General features: G+C 45.6%; 1 protein-coding gene across 1 annotated transcript in view; it reads right to left on the minus strand.

Moving 5' to 3' along the window:
• LOC147604878 (brefeldin A-inhibited guanine nucleotide-exchange protein 2-like) overlaps positions 1-20,576 on the minus strand; it is a 102,876-nt gene that overhangs the window by 41,673 nt on the left and 40,627 nt on the right. The gene's annotated exons all lie outside the window — the stretch shown is intronic.

Raw genomic sequence — 20,576 nt, forward strand, 5'->3', positions numbered from 1 at the left:
GATAAAAATGGAATTATACGAGGTAAGGTGAGCATGTAGATATGACATGTTGGCCAAATCTAGATGAATCTAGCCCATATGCTCTTTTATATAGGCCATGAGCTGCCATTTTGTCAATGCAATGGGGTTACATAGACGCATGAGAATCTCATCTTTCAACAGGCTGTTGCTTTCTCTGTGTGCCTTAAGGAATGTGTCTTGGAGCCTCTTTGGGTCCCCTCTAATCTCCTTTGAGTGGATGTGGACCTGCAGTTCCTAAGTTAGAGAACTGTGATCCAAAACCGACCTAGCTGTCTGGAAGTCAAGACAAAGACTCCCTGTGGTTAGGTCACTTCACCCATGGTCCCATCATATGCCAATGTGTCCCCCTCCTTACCATCTGACTCTCTAGCACGGCACTCACCAATCTTCTTAAAGAACTATCTAACCGGTGCTTGGCTCTGGTTTCCTTGACTTCTCTAGCCTCTCACGAGTTTATCTTTATGCCTTCAAATAATCACACAAAAAAAGTGCCACCCATTCTGGTCCTCATACCCTGTGATTAATCAACGAGGACTGAACCTCTCTCCGAAAAGGCAATGAGAACGCATATGAATTGAGCATTGAGATGTTATTGCATCTGTCACCATTTGGCCAAAAAATTTGTCCACCCGTGCTTTCTCATCATGTATGTACATTGGACTGGTGTCCATGGCAGTTGTATATGCCGGGGATTGATGCCACTCATGTGATACTGTGGACTTGGCTTTCCGTTGGGACTTGTGCCTCCGTGTACATGCCCGGAAATGCTTGGTGGATTGGTGTTCCATTGGGTCTGGTACCTCGTGTACTTGCCTGGAGCACGTCTATTTTGGTATAGTCTCATGAACGGGGATTGTCCATACCAATGTTGCATTGCATAGCATCTTTATGTGCTTGCTTGCAATTGAAATTGCATGCTGTTTTCATGCTTGCTTGACCAATGAGTAGTTCCGGGTAAGGGGACGCCCGCCCGCGAACCGTGCGTGTTTCTGGTCTTTTTGCTGAAAACCCTAATTTCAGCCCTCCTTTCTCAAGTTGAACCATAGGGGAAGCTTTTCCAAGGTTCCCTTTATCCTCTTAAAGACTCTTATCGCGAAGAAATGTGACAAATTGAAGATCTCATCACTCCAAGGACTTCCATCGCGAAGATTTCCGCTGTCATTGACTCTACTTGCATTTGGTAGGCTTTCATGCTTAAATATGGAAGCAAGTAGCAAGAGGGAGGAACCGGATTACAAGATCACATACCCTGTGTAGTGTTCTCTTGTCCTACGTGCTCTCTTGCAGATTGTTGCTACCATGTGTTGGTGAAACAATAGAGAGCAGATGGTAGGGAACATGGGTACTTGAGAGGGTAGTGTGGATTGCAAGTCTACATCGACAACCACTTGTTTGCAATACTATATTCATATGCATTGGTATGGAAATCTGGTCAGAAATGCCCATGACACTATGTACTTGATTCTCCCAAGATCAATATACTTTATTTGAGGGAGGGGTCGGCCGTTCCGGCTCATTGTGTGTCTCTTGTCAATTTCAGCAAATTACTTCTTGTATTTGAGCAAGTGTCCATAAAATCTTAGTGCATTTAAGTGTATTGATTAGCATTGTGTTCAACCAAGTTACAGCATCCCAAACACTATCACAACAATTTTTTAAAAGAATCAATCAAGTAGTTACAAAGCATATGCTAGAAAAGCGCACTTGTAAAATCTGGCTAGATGAATGGAAGAACACCAAAGCGGAAGCAGTTGCAGTACTGTATATCATATGCACCCATGCACTGAGGTGTCATGTGACACATTGGCTCATCACCAGTGCCATACTTATTCAGAGTTAGTACCCTTTTTAGGATTATGTCGTACGCCGTGAGCCCTAGTCTACGGACATATCAAGCACGAGTGTTACGACCCTGTGTTTTTCTCTGGATAGTATGCAAGTGGGCACGGGGACATGGTGGACAGTGTGAATGGCATTGGTTTGGAGTTGATAAGGAAACCCATGTGTGGACAATCCCAAGTGTGAAGGGGACAAAGAAAATTAAAGTTTAAAGGTTTTATAACCTTTGGTACAAAGAGATTTTAATTTATAAGGTTTTATAACCTTTGATGATTTAAAAAGAAGCTAATTTGGAGGATGCGCTTTTTGCTATTGCTATTGCATTAGTTTTTTTTAGGGAGAAAAGGGGGGTGGCGGGCTGTTTTTGAGGCGCCTCACTTTCACGCTTATGGAGGGGCTGGCGGCTGTAGAAAGAGACTTCTCTCTTGATAAAAAGCAAGGCGGGCAGGGTCCCTTGGCAAGAAACGAAAGGCAGGACCGCTCTCTCTCTCTCTCTCTCTCTCTCTCTCTCTCTCTCTCTCTCTCTCTCTCAGGAGCTTATTGGAGACCCACCCACCCATCATACAGCCACCACGCACTATTTTTCACTTCACTCAGGACGACCTAGCCGAGGTGTACGACTATCATGTTCATGATCAGCTATTTGCCTTAGATCCATCGGCACCCATGGCCATGCTCACCTCCCAGCTCTCACATGTACTTCACTCCGCAGCCGCGAGGAGTTTCCCATACCACATACAGACAGGACGGCCACCTGCATCTGGGAGCATGCCCCAGAACCGATGGTATGATGATGAGTGCGGAAACCTTTACCGCAGTCTCCGAGTGCAGAGGGCTCGCGGGGAGATCACCCCGAGGTAGGCAGGCAGGAGGATGCATACTCTCACCCGCCGTAAGCGGCGAGCTTATGAGGAGGCTCAGTACTGGGATACATATCACATGCTCATGAGCAGAGATGCTGCTGCTGCTTGGAGGAGACTCAGGGAGCCCCGTCCTCCCACACCTATTGCCGATCCTCAGACCTGGCAGACATATGCAGAGAGACTTTATGATGTGCCTGCACAGCCCCCTATACCACAGCCCACAGAGCCATGCTCCACAGTCTCCACCTTCTTCACCCCACCTATGGTTAGGAGGGCCATATGCCGACTCCAACATGGATGGGCGACAGATCATACAGGATTACAGGGAGAGCATCTCATCTATGCTATTGATACATTGGCACCATTTCTTGCTCATCTCTTCAACAGAGCTCTGTCAGAGGGGTTTCCGGCTGAGTGGACGATGCACACTATTGTGCCGATCCATAAAGCAGGAGATGTACTAGACCCCGGGAACTACAGCACCATCATGACTGGCCATATATTGGCCAAACTATACGGGGCAGTTTTGGAGGCAGAGCTGAGCACTCATGCAGAGGTTGGGGGATTGAGAGCAACAGGCCAGGCAGGCTTCCATCGAGCCTTCTCGACCATCGACCACATTTTTACATTGAGGTGCCTGATTGATCAGGCCAAGGCACGGAGGCAACGGCTCTATTGTTGCTTTGTGGATTTCCGCAAGGCATTTGATACTGTGCCCAGAGAGCGCCTCTTTCGGCGACTACAGACACTGGGCATACCTTCAAACATGATGTGGGGCATATACAGGCTATATGAGCAGGTCTTTGGGAGAGTCTGATGCCCAGGAGGCTTGTCGACACAGTTGCTAGCACCATTGGTGTGAAGCAGGGGTGCCCGCTCTCCCCCACGCTCTTTGGGCTCTATATTGATGAGGTGGTCGATTACATCGCACAGGGAGGAGGCTCTGGGGTTGAGCTATCAGGTATTACTGTCCATGTTATGCTTTATGCTGATGACATCGTCTTGGTATCCGACACGCAGGTTGGGCTTCAAAGACACCTTGTGGCTCTTGATGACTTCTGCGCACAGCAGGGGCTCACAGTGAACCTTGGGAAAACCAAGGTTATGATCTTCCACACTTCACCCGCAGTCAGGAGCCACACTACTCTCACATTAGCAGGAGGGCGGGTCGAGGTGGTGAGCTCTTATGTTTACCTTGGCATCACATTTACTAGCTCAGCTGGACGCTTCTCCATGGCTCATGCAGTCCGAGACAGAGTGACCCGGGGGTATGCAGCTCTTGCTCGCCTTGAGCGTCAGTGTTATCACGCACATTTTCAGGAACCCCGCACGAAGGGGTGGCTCTTTGATACATTAGTGACACCAGCCTTGATGTATGTAGCAGCGGTTTGGGCACCAGGGCTTGCAGCCTCCACATGGAGGCAGCTGGAGAGACCACAGATCTTGATGCTCTCGAGGATGATACGCAGCAAACCATCCGTCCCGCACGACATTGTTCGAGCTGAGTTTGCTGCACCACCTATGGCAGTGGAGGCATTGTTCCAGACGATCTCCTTTATATACAGGATGAGGGAGATGCCCATGGAGAGATTATCCCGCCGAGCTTTTGAGGCATCCAGACAGCTGGCCGAGGCTGGACACACTGGATCTTGGTATGCACAGATGCTACAGTGGTTCTCACATCATGGTATAGACATTGAGCGGTTGCCACCTTTTCAGTATGATCAGTCTGCTCCACGGGGTTACCTCTCTCTCAATGAGAGGAACAGAGTAATGAGACAGGACATATGGCAGCACTACATATAGGAGACATGGACAGCACCAGAGAGCCCACTACCACCGAAGATGCTGTACTACAGAGACCACTTTATGAGCATCTCAGGGGATGGGTTTATACATCGACCGCGGTACATGGATGTATACATGCCACACTGCTCTCGCGTTTGTATTGGACAGCTACGAGTCTCATCACATCAGCTAGAGATAGAAGCTGGGAGAGCGGCACGGGTTCCTAGAGCTGAGCAGATATGCAGATTGTGCCGCGAGGAGGTGGAGACTGAGGATCACTTTGTATGTAGATGTAGAGCCCACCAGGGGGTCAGAGATAGATATGCAGGATTGTTTGAGGAGCACTCTTCACTACATCAGTTGATGGAGGCCTCGAACCAGCGACAGCTTGGCAGACTACTACTAGAGCTTCATAGTTCTCGAGAGAGACTCCTCCAGACACCCGCTCCCACTAGGGGTGGGAGACAGTCCCAGCTCACAGATTTCTTCCAGAGAGCTATGCCAGTGCCAGCTGATGTACCACGTGGGGTGACCGCACAGAGAGCAGAGGAATTGAGAGCCAGGAGGAGACCTAGACAGACTGGACATAGAGCACCCCGACTCCATCACCGAGAGATAGCAGCTATCCGAATGAGACACCAGATGGAGATACAGGAGAGGCTAGCTCGCTTTCATTCAGACTCAGGGTACATGTTCATGCCATTCACAGCCTCAGCATCGGCGATGTATGATATCTTATATCCCTCTTATGGCACTGGATGGAGTTAGACATAGATCTGCATAGCATGCTTGTACTACCCCTTCAGCATATAGAGATGCATCTTGCCTTAGCACTCCATCCACATCCCCACCCCCCTTATATTGTTTGTATATGGGCTCCACCGATCCATGATGATTCACAGTTGTATCCAGACACATGCACACTTTTTCTTTTGTTTCTTTTCTTCCGATGAGACCGGAAGAACACAGTTGTATTATTTTTTGTCTCATAGGCCGACTTTGGCCTCTCATAGACGTTAATATATCTTTCTTTCTCTCTCTCTCTCTCTCTCTCTCTCTCTCTCTCTCTTGTGAAAAGTGGCGTAGAGCTGAAGGAGGCGGATTGGACTGCAAGAGGCAGGCTGGTCAGCAGGGAGCGCAAGGTTGAACTACGCTTTCTCTCTCACTTGCGAGGGGCTGAGCTGCAGCACACACAGTCTCTCCCTCTCTCTCGTTCTTTGGAAGGCTATGGCGGGCTGGGCTACTGAGGTGCAGAACTGCAGGCAGCTCTAAACAGCGAACAAGGCATCTCTCACGCTTTCTCTCTCTCGTGGAAGTTGGTAGATTGGGGGGGGGGGGGGGGGGGGGCGCGGCTGGACAGAGACAGCTGACCAGTGTATAACCTCTCTCTCTCTCATCATAAGGGCCTGGCGTGTTTTCTCTTCTGTGTTCCATGGAAGTATGAGAGACTTTGAATAGGAGAACAAGCTATAGATGCACGGGACGATGTTCATGGGAGAGATGGTGTGATTTCTCTTCGTGTTGAACTTATATGTGTTCAGGGATTTGCTTACATGTTCTCTAGTTTTCTCTCGCTTGGTGCTATAGAAAACAACTTTGTTTTGGCACCATTCTTGGATGGTGTATTCGTGAGTTCCATATTGAAACAGGAAAGAGGGTCCATGTGGAAACATGATGAAAGTTTCATGGAAAACAGCCCTTATATGTTCTATGGTAAACAGGTATTTTGGCTTCATATGAAAACAGGTCTTTTGAAGACCAAAGGAGACAGGTTACAAGCAAGCTGTGGTTATAGGGAAGGACATGTGGTTTGGTACAGCCCTACTGCTGTTTGCTAAAGGGATTGAGGGATCCATGGTAGAGATGGAGAAGACCTTTGGAAAGCAGAGAGGTGTTGTACAGGTGTGCCTTCTCTATGATATGCTGTGCTGTAATAATGAGAGTTCTCTTTTGGAAACAGATTAGAGTCTTTGCCGTAAGACAGGAGCACTGGAAGTATCGGGATGTGTGCTGCTCATGGGGTGAGAGACTATGGGTAGTTGTGGCAGTCCTGATCATGGGAGAAAGCTTCTGTATGCAGGACTCAATGTGGGAGAGTCATTTGATGAGAGCAATGGCTGGGTTTGTTTGTGGATGCCGAGTGGACAAGAAGCCATGATGCAAGGTCTTTGCAGGCTTCACGAGTTCTACTGTGCGGCTGAGTTTCCAGCCTTATTGTAATCAAAGTTATCTTATAATTAATTAAAGAAATACTGTAAGGGACGGCCACTGCGTTTTGGGGCCAATCGGTGTCCATGTACTGTTTGAAGGAGCGCTCTAGCTTCTTCCCTTGTTTGTTTTCCTTTTCCAGGTCCTCAGAGGTGTTGAAGTGTTTTGTGTGCGAGTGTTTGTTTCTCACCGCCTATCAAGTATCTGAAGGCCGATTTCATGGTTCCGTTGCTGGGACATCGTCGACTTTCTCAAGTAGGCGAGTCCGTGGTTGCTCTGGCAGGGACAATCGCCAACTTTCCTAAAGGGGGCGAGCTTGTGGTTGTCTCATGGAAGTCACATCAAAAGCTTCAACATTTGGAAAGTGAAAAGGAAGTGCAGGAGGCAGTGCAGGATTGTGTGTCTTTGCCTATATGAGGTGAAGAGCAAAAGCTGAAGATGAAGCTCAGGAGAAAAGACATCAAGGACAAGAAGTAGTCGGCCACAAACAAGAAGCAATTGAAGTGTTATGGTACAAAACTTGGGTTGAAGGCTATGGCTTTCAACACTTTGTCACCAGTGGTATCTTCACGGAGGCTTCATGGGTTCGAAAGACAGTTTCTTTCTATGTTTAGCAGTGGTGATCTACTATGCTTCATTAGGGACTTGTGCTTACCACTTGGGTGGAGTGCAAGCAGGGTTTGGGTACCTAATGATGTATCAGATGAGGCTCAGACGGAAGCGGAGAAACTTGATGACGTTCTTATTCTCGAGCAGATATTGGCACACAAGGAAACAAAGGTACGAGGTAAAGTTTCCCGTTGCTATCTTGTGAAGTTTAAGAACTATTCACCGATGGATGCGAAGTGGATGGAGGAGGGTGACTTAGCAGATTCACCTCAGGTATTGCAGCTTTATCCTGATGCCTTTGAGTTGGAGCCGGCTCTTGCTACGGCTCATTCAAGTTCAGCAGAGCTAGGATCTAGGGCATTGCCTGATGCTCAAGAGGGGGGTAGCACCTCTGCTCCCTTGTTATAGACAGGCTCAATTGTCATCTAGGAGTCGCTTGGTGACATCTTTGTATTCACCCGAAGGTACTGCATGCTGACACTACATCTGCTTATGGGACTTCTATGATATTGTGTACTAGTCACATGAGATGGTAAAGTTGGGTATGGTTCACAGTCGGCCGCACCATGAACTATAACTGCAACTATGGATGGTTTTTGCCTTTGGAACTAAAGTATGACTGAGGAAGATTGGAACATTGATCTTTGTCATATGGTTCTGAGGAAGATTGGAACATTGATCTTTGTCGTATGGTTCTGGCTGTTCTTGACCAGGGTGTTGGTCGATTGGATATTGAGATGATGCTATTTGTGGAGTTGATCTCCTTTGGAATGGCATGGTTTGGTTGAGCTCAAAATCTGCAGCAACCTGAGCTAACACTTTGAGACTCTATGAAGGGCATAAGTCTTGCGAGCAGTCCTAGAGTTGGTTTGGTTCATAGATATATGGATCGAACTCTATTTGTGCATGTATGCATACACTTTGTGACGTATTATTGTATTCTGGTGCCATTGGATCCTGGTACCATTGAGAATATATTGGATAATACTCTGGGTTGTGTGGTGTGATGCATGTATATTGGTATGATACATCAAGTACTTTATTATGTTCATGGATGCACCACTGGGTGTGACTCCAGCGGGATGGCCATGAGACATATGTGGGAAGTACTTAGTGGATGTATTGTTTGGATGCATTGAGTGCTTTCATATGCTCATGTTGTACAATCAATTGTAGGTCCTGCGGGATGCCCAAGGGCGTAAGGCTTGCGAGCACCCCTAAGACTCTTATTTTAGAGTAGGTAGAGCATCTTGAGGAGCATATTGTTTGCGAATGCATATATGTATCATGCATATGTGTGTCATATGTAGAATGATGCATGGTTTTATTTTTGGCTAACATAGGTTACGTGTTTCCACTTGGTTTTAGACTTTTGCTTGCAGCATCATTCATTTTACTACATGTGTAAACTTAACTAAATAGAAGATAGTTTTTTACAAAGTGATAGAGCTTTGTTTGTCACTTTCACGTGACGGTGTGGCCATATTGTGCAAGATGATTGTTTCATCACCCAGATGCACTTGAGGGCCATTGCTTTTGTCATATGGGGAGTCTTTGCTCATAAGATGCCTTACTATGCCATTGAGTGAAATCGAGGACACTTGCTATTTTTCAAGAGGGGGGTATGTTACGACCCTGTGTTTTTCTCTGGACAATATGCAGGTGGGCACGGGGACATGGTGGATAGTGTGAATGGCATTGGTTTGGAGTTGATAAGGAAACCCATGTGTGGACAACCCCAAGTGTGAAGGGGACAAAGAGAATTAAAGTTTAAAGGTTTTATAACCTTTGGTACAAAAAGATTTTAATTTATAAGGTTTTATAACCTTTGATGATTTAAAAAGAAGCTAATTTGGAGGATCCGCTTTTTGCTATTGCTATTGCTTTAGTTTTTTTTAAAGGAGAAAAGGGGGGTGGCAGGCTGTTTTTGAGGCGCCTCCCTATTGGTTAAAAGGGGAGAGGAGATCGTGGACTTTCACGCTTATGGAGGGGCTGGCGGCTATAGAAAGAGACTTCTCTCTTGATAAAAAGCAAGGCGAACAGGGTCCCTTGGCAAGAAGTGGAAGGCAGGGCGGTGCTCTCTAACTCTCTGGTGGAAGGCGGGCTGGACTGCGTTGGCCTTTTTCTCTCTCTTGTGAAAAGTGGTGCAGAACTGAAGGAGGCGGGTTGGACTGCAGGAGGCAGGTTGGTCAGCACAGGGAGCGCAATGTTTAACTACGCTTTCTCTCTCACTTGCAAGGGACTGAGCGGCAGCGCACACAGTCTCTCCCTCTCTCTCTTGCTTTGGAAGGCTATGGCGGGCTGGGCTGCTGAGGTGCAGAACTGCAGGCAGCTCTGGACAGCGAACAGGGCATCTCTCACGCTCTCTCTCATGCTTTATGGAGTGCAGATATGGGGACCTTCAGTGGGCCATCACAGCGCAGGCGGGTGGAGAGGTATGGAGAGGCCTTTGGTATCTATGATTGCTAGGATTATTAGAGCCAAGGCCGTGGTACCTCATGAGATTATTCGAGCAGAGCTGGCGGCTGCCCCTCTGGTGATTGAGGCTCTTACGAGATCAGTCTCCTACATACATGGCTTGTGGGATCTCCCCCGAGACAGATATGCACGCCTCGCCCTGGAGTCCTCCCGACAGTTAGCTTTACAGGGAGACACGGCTGGTTGGTATGGACAGATGACATCTTGGTTCCAGGCACATGGTTTTAGCATGGACAGATTGCCTCCCTTCCAGTATTCTCTGGAGGCACCCTCTCTCACTCTCACACGGACAGAGATTACCAGAGTCATCCGTCAGGATTTAGTTCAGCTGGACATTAGGAGGACATGGATACAGCCGACTGAGGAGCTGGGCACGAAGATGGCTTTCTACAGAGAGCATTTTCTTCAGCTCACAGCAGATGGTTTTGTGATCAGACCCAGTTACATGGATGTACACTTGTCTCATGCAGTACGATGTGCTATTGGTCAGATTTGCACATCCTCACACCAGCTTGAGATTGAGATTGGCCGATATAGAGGTATACCAGCTGAGGCCAGGATATGCCGAGTATGCCATGGGGAGCCAGAGACAAAGCTGCATTATATATGCCATTGTACTGCATACTATGAGATACGTGGTCGTTTCCACTGTTTATTCAGAGAGGGTTTTGGACCACTTTCCAGAGTCATGGGATACCAGGACCAGAGGTGTTTGGGATTGTTCTTGCTTGAGCTGCGGAGACATAGAGATAGCCTGCTTAGGCGCACAGAGAGCCAGACTCAGAGGCACATTACAGATTTCTTTAGTCCAGCCATCACTGCGCCAGATGGACCACAGCAACAGCAGGACATGGATACCGCCCACACCAGGGGTACACTGATTGATCGTGCGATTGAGCTTGGGTGGTCCAGACGCCCACAACTACGGAGGGGGGCATCCCAGCATAGACGGAGGTTGCAGCGGCAGATTCGGATTATTCTTGCGAGGCATGCGGGACACCCAGTCAGGGTGCAGACCACAGAGGATATTGAGGAGATCCGCCAGTGTCCGATGCGGCACATATTATGAGATGGAGGCACCTCCATAGTGTACCCCTCCGTCCCACATGATATTGTATCCTCTCACTATATTCCACTCACCTCCATAGCGTACCCCCCCCTCGCTATATTCCAGTTTCATTTTCTAGGTGCCAGTAGTATCATCTTTATTTTTCATTTTCTGGGTTTTTTTATCCAGACATTGTATCAGATCCACCATGATGTAACTTTTGGTCTCATAGGTCATTATGGCCTTTTGAAGACGTTAATATAACATTTCATTTCATTTCATTTCTCTCGTGGAAGTTGGCAGGTTGTAGGAGAAACGGGACGCGGGGGGGGGGGGGGGGGGGGGGGGGGGGGGGCGCTGCTGGACAGAGACAGCCGACCACTGTATAATCTCTCTCTCTCATCATAAGGGCAGGCTTGGCGTGTTTTCTCTTCTGTGTGCCATAGAAGTACGAGAGACTTTGAACAAGAGAACAAGCTACAGATGCATGGGACGATGTTCATGGGAGAGATGGTGTATTTCTCTTCGTGTTGAACTTATAAGTTTCATGGAAAACAGCCCTCATATGTTCTATGGTAAACAGGTATTTTGGCTTCATACGAAAACAGGTCTTTTGGAGACCTGAGGAGACACGTTATAGGCAAGCTGTGGTTATAGGAAAGGACATGTGGTTTGGTACAACCCTACTGCTGTTTGGTAAAGGGGTTGAGGAATCCATGGTAGAGATGGAGAAGACCTTCGGAAAGCAGGGAGGTGTTGTACAGGTGTGCCTTCTCTATGATATGTTGTGCTGTAATAACGAGAGTTCTCTTTTGGAAACAGATTAGAGTCTTTGCTGTAAGACAGGAGCACTGAAAGTATCAAGATGTGTGTTGCTCATAGGGTGAGAGAATATGGGTAGTTGTGGCAGTCGTGGGAGAAAGCCCCTGTATGCAGGACTCAATGTGTGAGAGTCATTTGATGAGAGCAATGGCTGGGTTTGTTTGTGGATGCCGAGTGGACAAGAAGCCATGATGCAGGGTCTTTGTAGGCTTCACGAGTTCTACTGTGATGACGGCTGAGTTTCCAGCCTTATTGTAATCAAAGTTCTCTTATAATTAATTAAAGAAATACCGCAAGGGGCGCCACTGCGTTTTGGGACCAATCAGTGTCCGTGTACTGTTTGTAGGAGCGTTCTAGCTTCCCTTGTTTGTTTTCCTTTTCCAGGTCCTCAAAGGTGTTGAAGTGTTTTGTGTGCGAGTGTTTGTTTCGCACCGCCCGTCAAGTATCTGAAGGCCAGTTTCAACGAGCATAGTTGCCAAACGTTTTTAAAACGGGAAGTATTATATGAGTTTTATACTTTTAAAAATATTTTTTATTTTTGGAAAGTTTTTAAAATAAGTTTTCTAGTCATTAATTTTTTAAGCTATAATTATGGCCTATATATATAGCTTTTAACCCTAGGAACCACAGATTTCATGTATAAAAATTAAACTTGAGCATAAAAACTCAAGAGTGAACAATTTGAAGCCTATGGCTATCATAATTCATTAAATCATAATAATAATACATTCACGTGGCCCCAGGCCCCCATGGGTCTAGTAGCAGCAATGCCAACTTTAATAATTGATTTACCAATGACCATTCAACATTGAGCACTCTTGTTTTTAAAAAATGCGTTCCAATATATATATATATATATATATATTACATTTTTAAAATTCTTTTTAAATTTTTTATATAAAAAAACTGTCATAAAAAAACGTGTCCCAAAAATTGGGACGTTTTGAAATGTACACATTTTTTATTTTTTCAAAAAAAACAAACGCGTTTTTTTGCAACTACGAGCACGAGCTACGTAGGTCTTTCCAAGCCTTAGGTGTCAGAGTCTTATCACTTAACCCACTTGGCGAACAATTAGTTCATGTAGGTCATCTTAGCATAGATAGCAAGCATGTAGAAGCATTGGTTAGCAAGGGTATGCAAGGCTTTTGGCCATCCCTAAGGCCAATCATAGTAGCCTAGCATAAGGGCAACCAATGGGCCACCAAATGGTTAACAAGGGCTTACACTCAGTTGGCCAGCTCTATTGAACATTGTACAACCAGAGTCGGCCAGTATTAGGAGCAGTCGGCAAGCAGTAGAACAGTCGCCAGGCAGTATTAGGAGCAGTCAGCAGACAGAAGAACAACTGGCTAGCGATGACATGGAAGAAGCATTTAATGCTTACTTTTAGCCAGTCGTGAGCATATAGTAGCAAGCCGGGCCACCAAATGGTTAACAAGGGCTTACACTCAGTCGGCCAGCTCTATTGAGCATTGTACAGCCAAAGTCGGCTAGTATTAGGAGCAGGCAGGCAGCAGAACAGTCGCCAGGCAGTATTAGGAGCAATGAGCAATCAGCAGAACAGCTGGCTAGCAAAGACATGGAAGAAGCATTTAATGCTTACTAACAGCCAGTCATGAGCATATAGTAGCAGGCCGACAGCAGTAAGAAGAAGCGACTAGCATCATAGGAGCATATATATGTAGCCCCTCAGTCCCATACATAAATCATCTCATTCTCACATAATTCAGCACTCACACAAGTGAAGAACTATGTGTGCTTAAGTCCGAGGGCTTGTGCATCCATCATCTCAGCCAAGCACTTCATTGTGCTACAATCCAAGGCAACCTAAAGTTCTCTTCAGCATTCAGCCTTCATTCTTGCATCTCCCTCAGCAGATCCGGGTGTTGTGCATAAGGCTTCCAAAGTCGTGTCACAATTGTCTTCGGTCCGTTTGATGGTTCAGCCGACGTTTGGTCTACATTGTCCTTGCATTTGGCAATCCTCGGTCAACCTTCTTCATCAAGTTTTCTGCATTGTAAAGAAGTTCTCCAAAGCAATAAAGCAATACTCCTACTTGCGGGAGGGGGGCCTTAAGTGGGTACATTGGGACCCAATCTCATGTCGTCTCTACATTTTCTCTCTCTACAGCCTATTTCCTATGAATAATGATTAAAGTGGATTGCTTCATGCTCATAAAGGTATAAAGAAGGCCTTGCTATGCGTTTCATGATCATACCAATTACATGCTACATTGGTATCACAGCTTGTGGTTGTGACCCAACTTGGTTACCTACAGTGAGAGCATTCGGTGAATGGTAAAACTAAGGTCAGGAAAAACCACCAAGCCATTCACCATGTCAAAAGAAGAAGAAATAAGCTTCAAAGAAGGCATCACCACAAAAGAAAGTTTCCACACGGACACCAAGAAGAAATGCTTCTGCAAAGCACTAAAATTTTCCTTTAAGAGCTAATGGAACAAAATAGGCTACTAAAGTTACAACTGCAGCAAGCGAGAATCAGAAAAGCCTAAAGAGTTGCCTAGAGAGAAGAGTCCCAAAAATTTCGAACACATGCTTCTTCTCATGGAGCAGCAAAAAAGACGACGGGAACTTGCTGAGGAACGAAAGATAGAAAAAGCCAAACACACGGGTGCTAAAGACCGGCGCGAGGCAGAACGCGCGGCTCTGAATTATCAACAAAAAGCTTGATCAGGAAGCCATGCAACCACAGCATCAGCGATTGTTGGCGACCCTTCACACCAGTCTCATAGCAACATTTCCCAAGTTGGTGTTGGAGAACAAGCCTTATCCAAGTAACAAATGATAAGTGTGTGTGAATAGTCTCCAAAAAAGGCTTCATATGTATGTGTGTGTGTGTGTGTGTATGCATAAAATCCGATTCTGATGAAAGTCACACTTTTATCATCATAAAAAAATCATTTATGGTGAAAATCACTCTTTTAATAAAAAATATCTTTTACGCACCCATTTATGCATAAAAAACCATTTATGATGAAAATCACACTTTTAATATAAAAAAATATCTTTTATGCACCCATTTATGCATAGAAATCATTTATGATGAAAATCACACTTTTAATATAAAAAATTATCTTTTATGCACCCATTTATGCATAAAAACCATTTATGATAAAAATCACACTCTTAATATAAAAAATATCTTTTATGCATCCATTTATGCATAAAAACCATTTATGATGAAAGTAACACTTTTATAATAAAAAAATAATCTTTTATGCATACTTCTATGCATAAAAATCAAATATGATAAAAGTAACACTTTTATAATAAAAAAATGATCTTTTATGCATACTTAAGTCTATGCATGAAAATCAAATATGATAAAAGTAACACTTTTATATTTAAAAAAAATCTTTTATGCATACTTCTATGCATGAAAATCAAATATGATAAAAGTAACACTTTTATAATAAAAAAATAATCTTTTATGCCTACTTCTATGCATGAAAATCAAATATGATAAAAGTAACACTTTTATAATTAAAAAAATCTTTTATGCATAAAAATCAAATATGATAAAAGTTGGGAAGAAAATAAAGGCTTAAATGGAGCAAGAAATCGAAAGAGAAGCAAGCCAATAGAGAAGAAACGAAATTCAAGAAAAACAATCAACAAGAAGAAGCAAGACAACCAAGGAAGAATGGAAATTCTTGCAAGGAGAAAGTCTCAACGTAGTGAGATCGGACAAATGGGCCAAGATCTCCTAGAGAAAGGCGGAGAAGAACGCCAAAGCGCTATTGGACAATCAAGACAAGAAGATGCATGACCAAGAAACCATGCTAGTCACTCCAAATCAGACCCACCTCCCGATCGAGGAAGACAGCCTGGAGCATCTAGAGGAATGTCTCACTAGACAAACATTCAACTTGTGCAGGTACACACCACCTTTTATGGTACCCTATTTTTCAACGGACAAGAAGGTGGATCCTAGTATTCAAGTTCAAACGTTTGAAAGATGGGCCAATCTGAAGTATATGGATCAGAAAGAGCCAGCAAAGAACTTTCCTCAGTCGTGGAAGGCTAAAGCTCAAAAATGGTACTATAAGTTCAAAAGGATGCTGAGCTATAAAATGTGCAAATGGACCCCAAACAAGATAGAGAAAATGCAAAAGCTTGCCCACGTCCTACATGGGTGATTGTAGTGGATAAAAATTTGCAACACTTAAAGCAAATACTTGATGAACAAGAATGGATGGGGGAATGTAAAGGAAAATATTTACTGCAATTTACTTGATGAACAAGAACTGCAAAAGAAATGAAATTTATTTCACTGAAAAATCATATGCAGAAAAGCCTGCATACAACTGTTGTAGGCTGCAAACAGTAATTTATCAACCCCCTTCATTTGCATAAGATCATTGATCACCCACTGAGCTCTGCCCGAGAGAATGGTACCTCAATCCATCACTTGAGGAAGAAGCCTGACTGCTAATGGACATGCAAACACTGCCTCGGTTGCCCACGGGTCCAAACTTAAGCATGGCTGCACCGCTCGTGAACCATGAGCACGTCAAGAGCACCCTGGACAAGGGCACGCTGTAACTCTTCCTGAAAATTAACTTGCATCTTTGGCTACAGGCGTCGCCCAGGCTGCAAACATTCCGCCATGTTGGAGTATTCATCAGCACTCGCCCAGCCCCTCATATCGTTTGGGTGAACATCCCCACAGTGAAGGCACCTGGGTCCTATAGACACCCCTCCCAGCTGCAATGTTGAGGTGGAAGAAGACGAAGAAGTGAACCTCCCTCCCATTCACATCAAAGGCCCCAAGCTCCATCCGTGCTGATCGCCAAGTCTAGCTAATGGCATATGTGATCTGAAGGTCACAAAGGAGATGAGAGAAACCCATAGCCTGATTCTGGAGAGTGCCATCCACTAGAAGATGATACAAACTGTGAGGAATGCCACCACCTCCACAAACGCGCTAGCGTTGAGAGAGAGGCATCTCAAGAAGGCATGATTCACCAGATGCCCCATGAGTCAAGGAGGGGTGCCAACGGTCTCAGGTGTGTGCACTAGGGACAAGACAATGGCCATCTCCACTAGATCTGAGAACCTCCAAAGAGAGTGGCACACAATGGGTCGGGCAGGGTCAGGTGCTATTGGTCACTGAGCTATGGTGGGTACACCAAAAGAGAGAGATGGAGATGGTGAACTCTAAAGAGAAAGGAGGATAGTACGACTCAATGATTATGATTATGATTTGATTGATTGTGTTAATCACCAAGTGCAATGCCTCTTTGTAGGTTTAGAACCTTATCTTTTGACCCAAACAAATCACACTCACAAACACACACATAGCACATGGCACATGTCACACTTATCTTATCTAGATATAAGAGTACCTAAGCAGGTGTTCACACCATAGTCACAAGAAACGGGAAACGAAAACAGAAACGGCACCCCCCTCAGAAAGGGAAACGGCAACCGCGGGAAACGGAAACGGCTAGGAAATGGCACATATACTTGATAAATTAAAAACTAGTAATTACAAACTCAACAGCGAGACTTTCTCAAATTTGCATAAAGGACACCTCAAGATGAAGTCAATTTCTTGTTGAATTAAGAATAGAAAGTACAATGCATATGGTGTGGTGTTGAGAGTTGAGACAAGTTGCAAGAAGAGCAACGGGAAGGAAGCAACGGGTAGAAGGCAACGGTGATTGTTTCTTCTCAACGGGCATCACAAGGCGGGCCAGCCAATGCCTTTTTCTTATTATTTTATGCCACGTGGGCTGCCATCATCAAAGGCGGAGCCTTACGTTTTTTTTTGGGCCAACCATCGTGTCTCAACGGCATCGCACAGCCAAACGGCATCGCACAGCCAACATTTTTTTTTTAAATGCCACGTGGGCAGCGCATATCACAGGCGGCGATCTACGTTTTGCCATCGTTTTTTTTATTAAAATATGCCACATCGGGCAACGTCTACCACCCGCCCCATTTCTTGCCGTTTCGCTGGGTTCGACGTGGGGAAACAACGTTTCCCCGTTTCGGGGCGCCGTTTCTTGTGACTATGGTTCACACAGACATACATATGAATAAGCTTACACATACACACATAAACGGGATGGTCACATATGACGACTCCAAATACCCAACAATCCCCCCTTCGGAGAGGAGGAGGTGAGATCCAACACGAAAGAAAGACACTACCTTCTCACCCCATCACATGTTGTGTCCGAGCCGACTCATCATGCACACCTCCCATGTCATGATAGCCCTCCAATCACATAATGTAACCGAGGTAGCACGGCCAGCACTTTAGTCACCCCTCTGGCTCCTAAACTAAGATAAGGATAACAAAAAGCCTTTTATAACTGAAGCGCGCACACAAACATAAGTACAATCTGATTTTAGGGAAACTATCCAAGGCAGAGAACCCTTATTGACTCACACACAGAGAGGTAGCTAGAATGCTCAGTCATAGTCTTTCTCATTGAGGGAGACTTGGACTGTTGTAGCGGTTATTTCTTCATCTTCAACTGGCATCTCCTCATTATATGCTATGAGATTAGCATGATGCTTTTCTTGCACTTTTTTCAACTTCTTGAAGCAATTGGACTCCTTGTGTCCCATTCTTTTGTAATATCTACACTAAATCCTCTTGATATTCTTCCAATTATGTGCTCGCACAAAGACTTTGCCATAGTCAGTATTGTTGTTGGCTTGTTGATCTTCTTTGTTTCTCCTATCCTTCTCAAGGAGCAAGGCCACTAGATCTTCAACCTTTGTAGGCATGATCTCCAAGATCTGCTCAAACCGTGCTATTCCTTGCATGCTCTTGATGAGCACAATCACTTTGTCTTCGTACTCAAGTTCACATTTGAGGCTAGCAAGCTATTGAGTTATTGACATGAACTTGGCCAAATGGTCACTAAACTCTTCATTGTCATTCATTTTCACATCATAAAATTTGAGCTTCAAAAGACTTTAGAGTTTGTGATTTTGTTGCCAAAAATACCTTCTAGTTTGCCCTAAATTTGCTTTGCCACGGGCATGAAATCAATATGATGCACTAGTGAGTCTGTAAGTCCGAGCCCTATGGTTCTGATGGCCCTTTGGTTGTGTTGTTGCCACAGCTTCAGCTCAAAGCCCAAGGTTTCATGGCCTTTTTCTTCCTCGGAACTGACCTCCCATAGCCCCTCCCACATAAGAAGCAGCTACATCTTTGTCTACCGAGTGGGAAACCCGCTGCCACAGAACTTTTCAAGTAATGAGGACACGGCAGATGTTGGGAGCACCATAATGATAATGCAAAGGCAACTCGTCAATGAGCACGGAGAAGCCACTACTCAGAGTTCAAGGCCGATAAGAATTGAAGCAAGTGGAAGAGGGGGTTTATGAGGTGAGAGGCATGCTGAAGACCTGAGTAGGCATTGGAATGTAGGAGTGACATATGGCCGAGGACAGCTCGCTGGAGTAGATGAGCACCAAGTAATAATAAAAAGCTTTAGGGTTTTGATGATGTTCTACCTTAGCTCATACCAATTTTGCATATGAATGACGTGGATTTCAATGCTGTTAGTATTGTTGCAAAGGTCTCCAGTGCCATGCTGCTCGAATTGAACAGGTGCAGTCGTCCGCAAAAGAGTCATGAAGAGCCATCGAAGGCAGGCTGTAAGAAAGATGGTTGGGGCCAAATGGCAGGCATGACAAAGCCAAACAACGCAGCCAAAAAAGTGTCAGCCATGGGCAAATGACAAGCGGCAAGGCAACGAAGGCGAAGGATAGCCACTAAGCAAGGGAGCGAAGACGAGCACCAATGAGGAAAAAAATTCAAGAAGGCGGGACGGGCAAAAACGGAGGCAAAGAAGCCCAAATTTGGCATGCCAAAAGTAAGGCCCTGTGGCGGGTAGAACGGTATCGTGCAAGAGCCGTGAGAGTGAAATGCTGGGCGTAAAAGTGATACCTGAGGTACAAATGACCAGGAAAGCTATTCGGGCAGCTCGATTGGGGTTCTCTCTCTCTCTCTCTCTCTCTCTCTCTCTCCCCCCCCCCAAAAAAAAAAAAAAAGATTCGGGCAGCTCGATTGGGGTTCTGCTTGCGTTGCTCAACACGGCTGGCATGTTATCATGAGGTCCGGCGGACAACGGTGGTGCTAGTGCAGAGTCTGCCAGTGGGCAAAGATGGAGCGCGGCACAGCCTGGCATCGGCGCGAACAGCAGATCACCTGGTGAACATGCGACAGGGAGTCCGCGTCGACATAAAAAGGAGAAGCACCTCGGGAACAAGCGGCAGGATTGATGCTAGCTCTGATGCCATTTATTGGGCATTGAGCTATGGCAAGTACACCCACAGAGAGAGATAGAGACAGTGAACTATGAAGAGAAAGAAGGACAGCACGACTCAATGATTTTGATTTGATTGATTGTGTTAATCACCAAGTACAATGCCTTTTTAACCTTACCTTTTGACCCAAACAAATCACACTCACAAACACACACACGGCACACGTCACGGTTATCTTATCCAAATATAAGGAGGTGTTCACACCTAAGCAGGTGTTCACACACACATACATATGAATAAGTTTACACATACACACATAAACGGGATGGACACATATATGAAGACTCTGAATACCCAACAAGTGCAACGGGAGAGCGCTAGCTGTGGCGAGCAGCAGGAGGAGGGGGAGGGCATGGAGGCAGGGGGTGGTCAACGATGAGGTCATAGCAACGTTCTAGAGCCAAATCTGGAGAGTGGGTACTTGCAAGTGAAGCTAGGGGGGAAGGGTGAGGGTGGGACCCTGGTGGAACAGGGGGAGATCCGCCGCTGACCCTACACAATCCACTGCAGGCAGTGGGCACCTGATCTGCGAGATCAACTACGGCCTCTGGGGCAGGATCCTGTGATAAATGCTTGCCAAAT

This window comes from Cibotium barometz, chromosome 60 (genome assembly GCF_041138505.1).
Source record: "Cibotium barometz isolate CiBa-2024 chromosome 60, ASM4113850v1, whole genome shotgun sequence".
Lineage (NCBI taxonomy): Eukaryota > Viridiplantae > Streptophyta > Polypodiopsida > Cyatheales > Cibotiaceae > Cibotium > Cibotium barometz.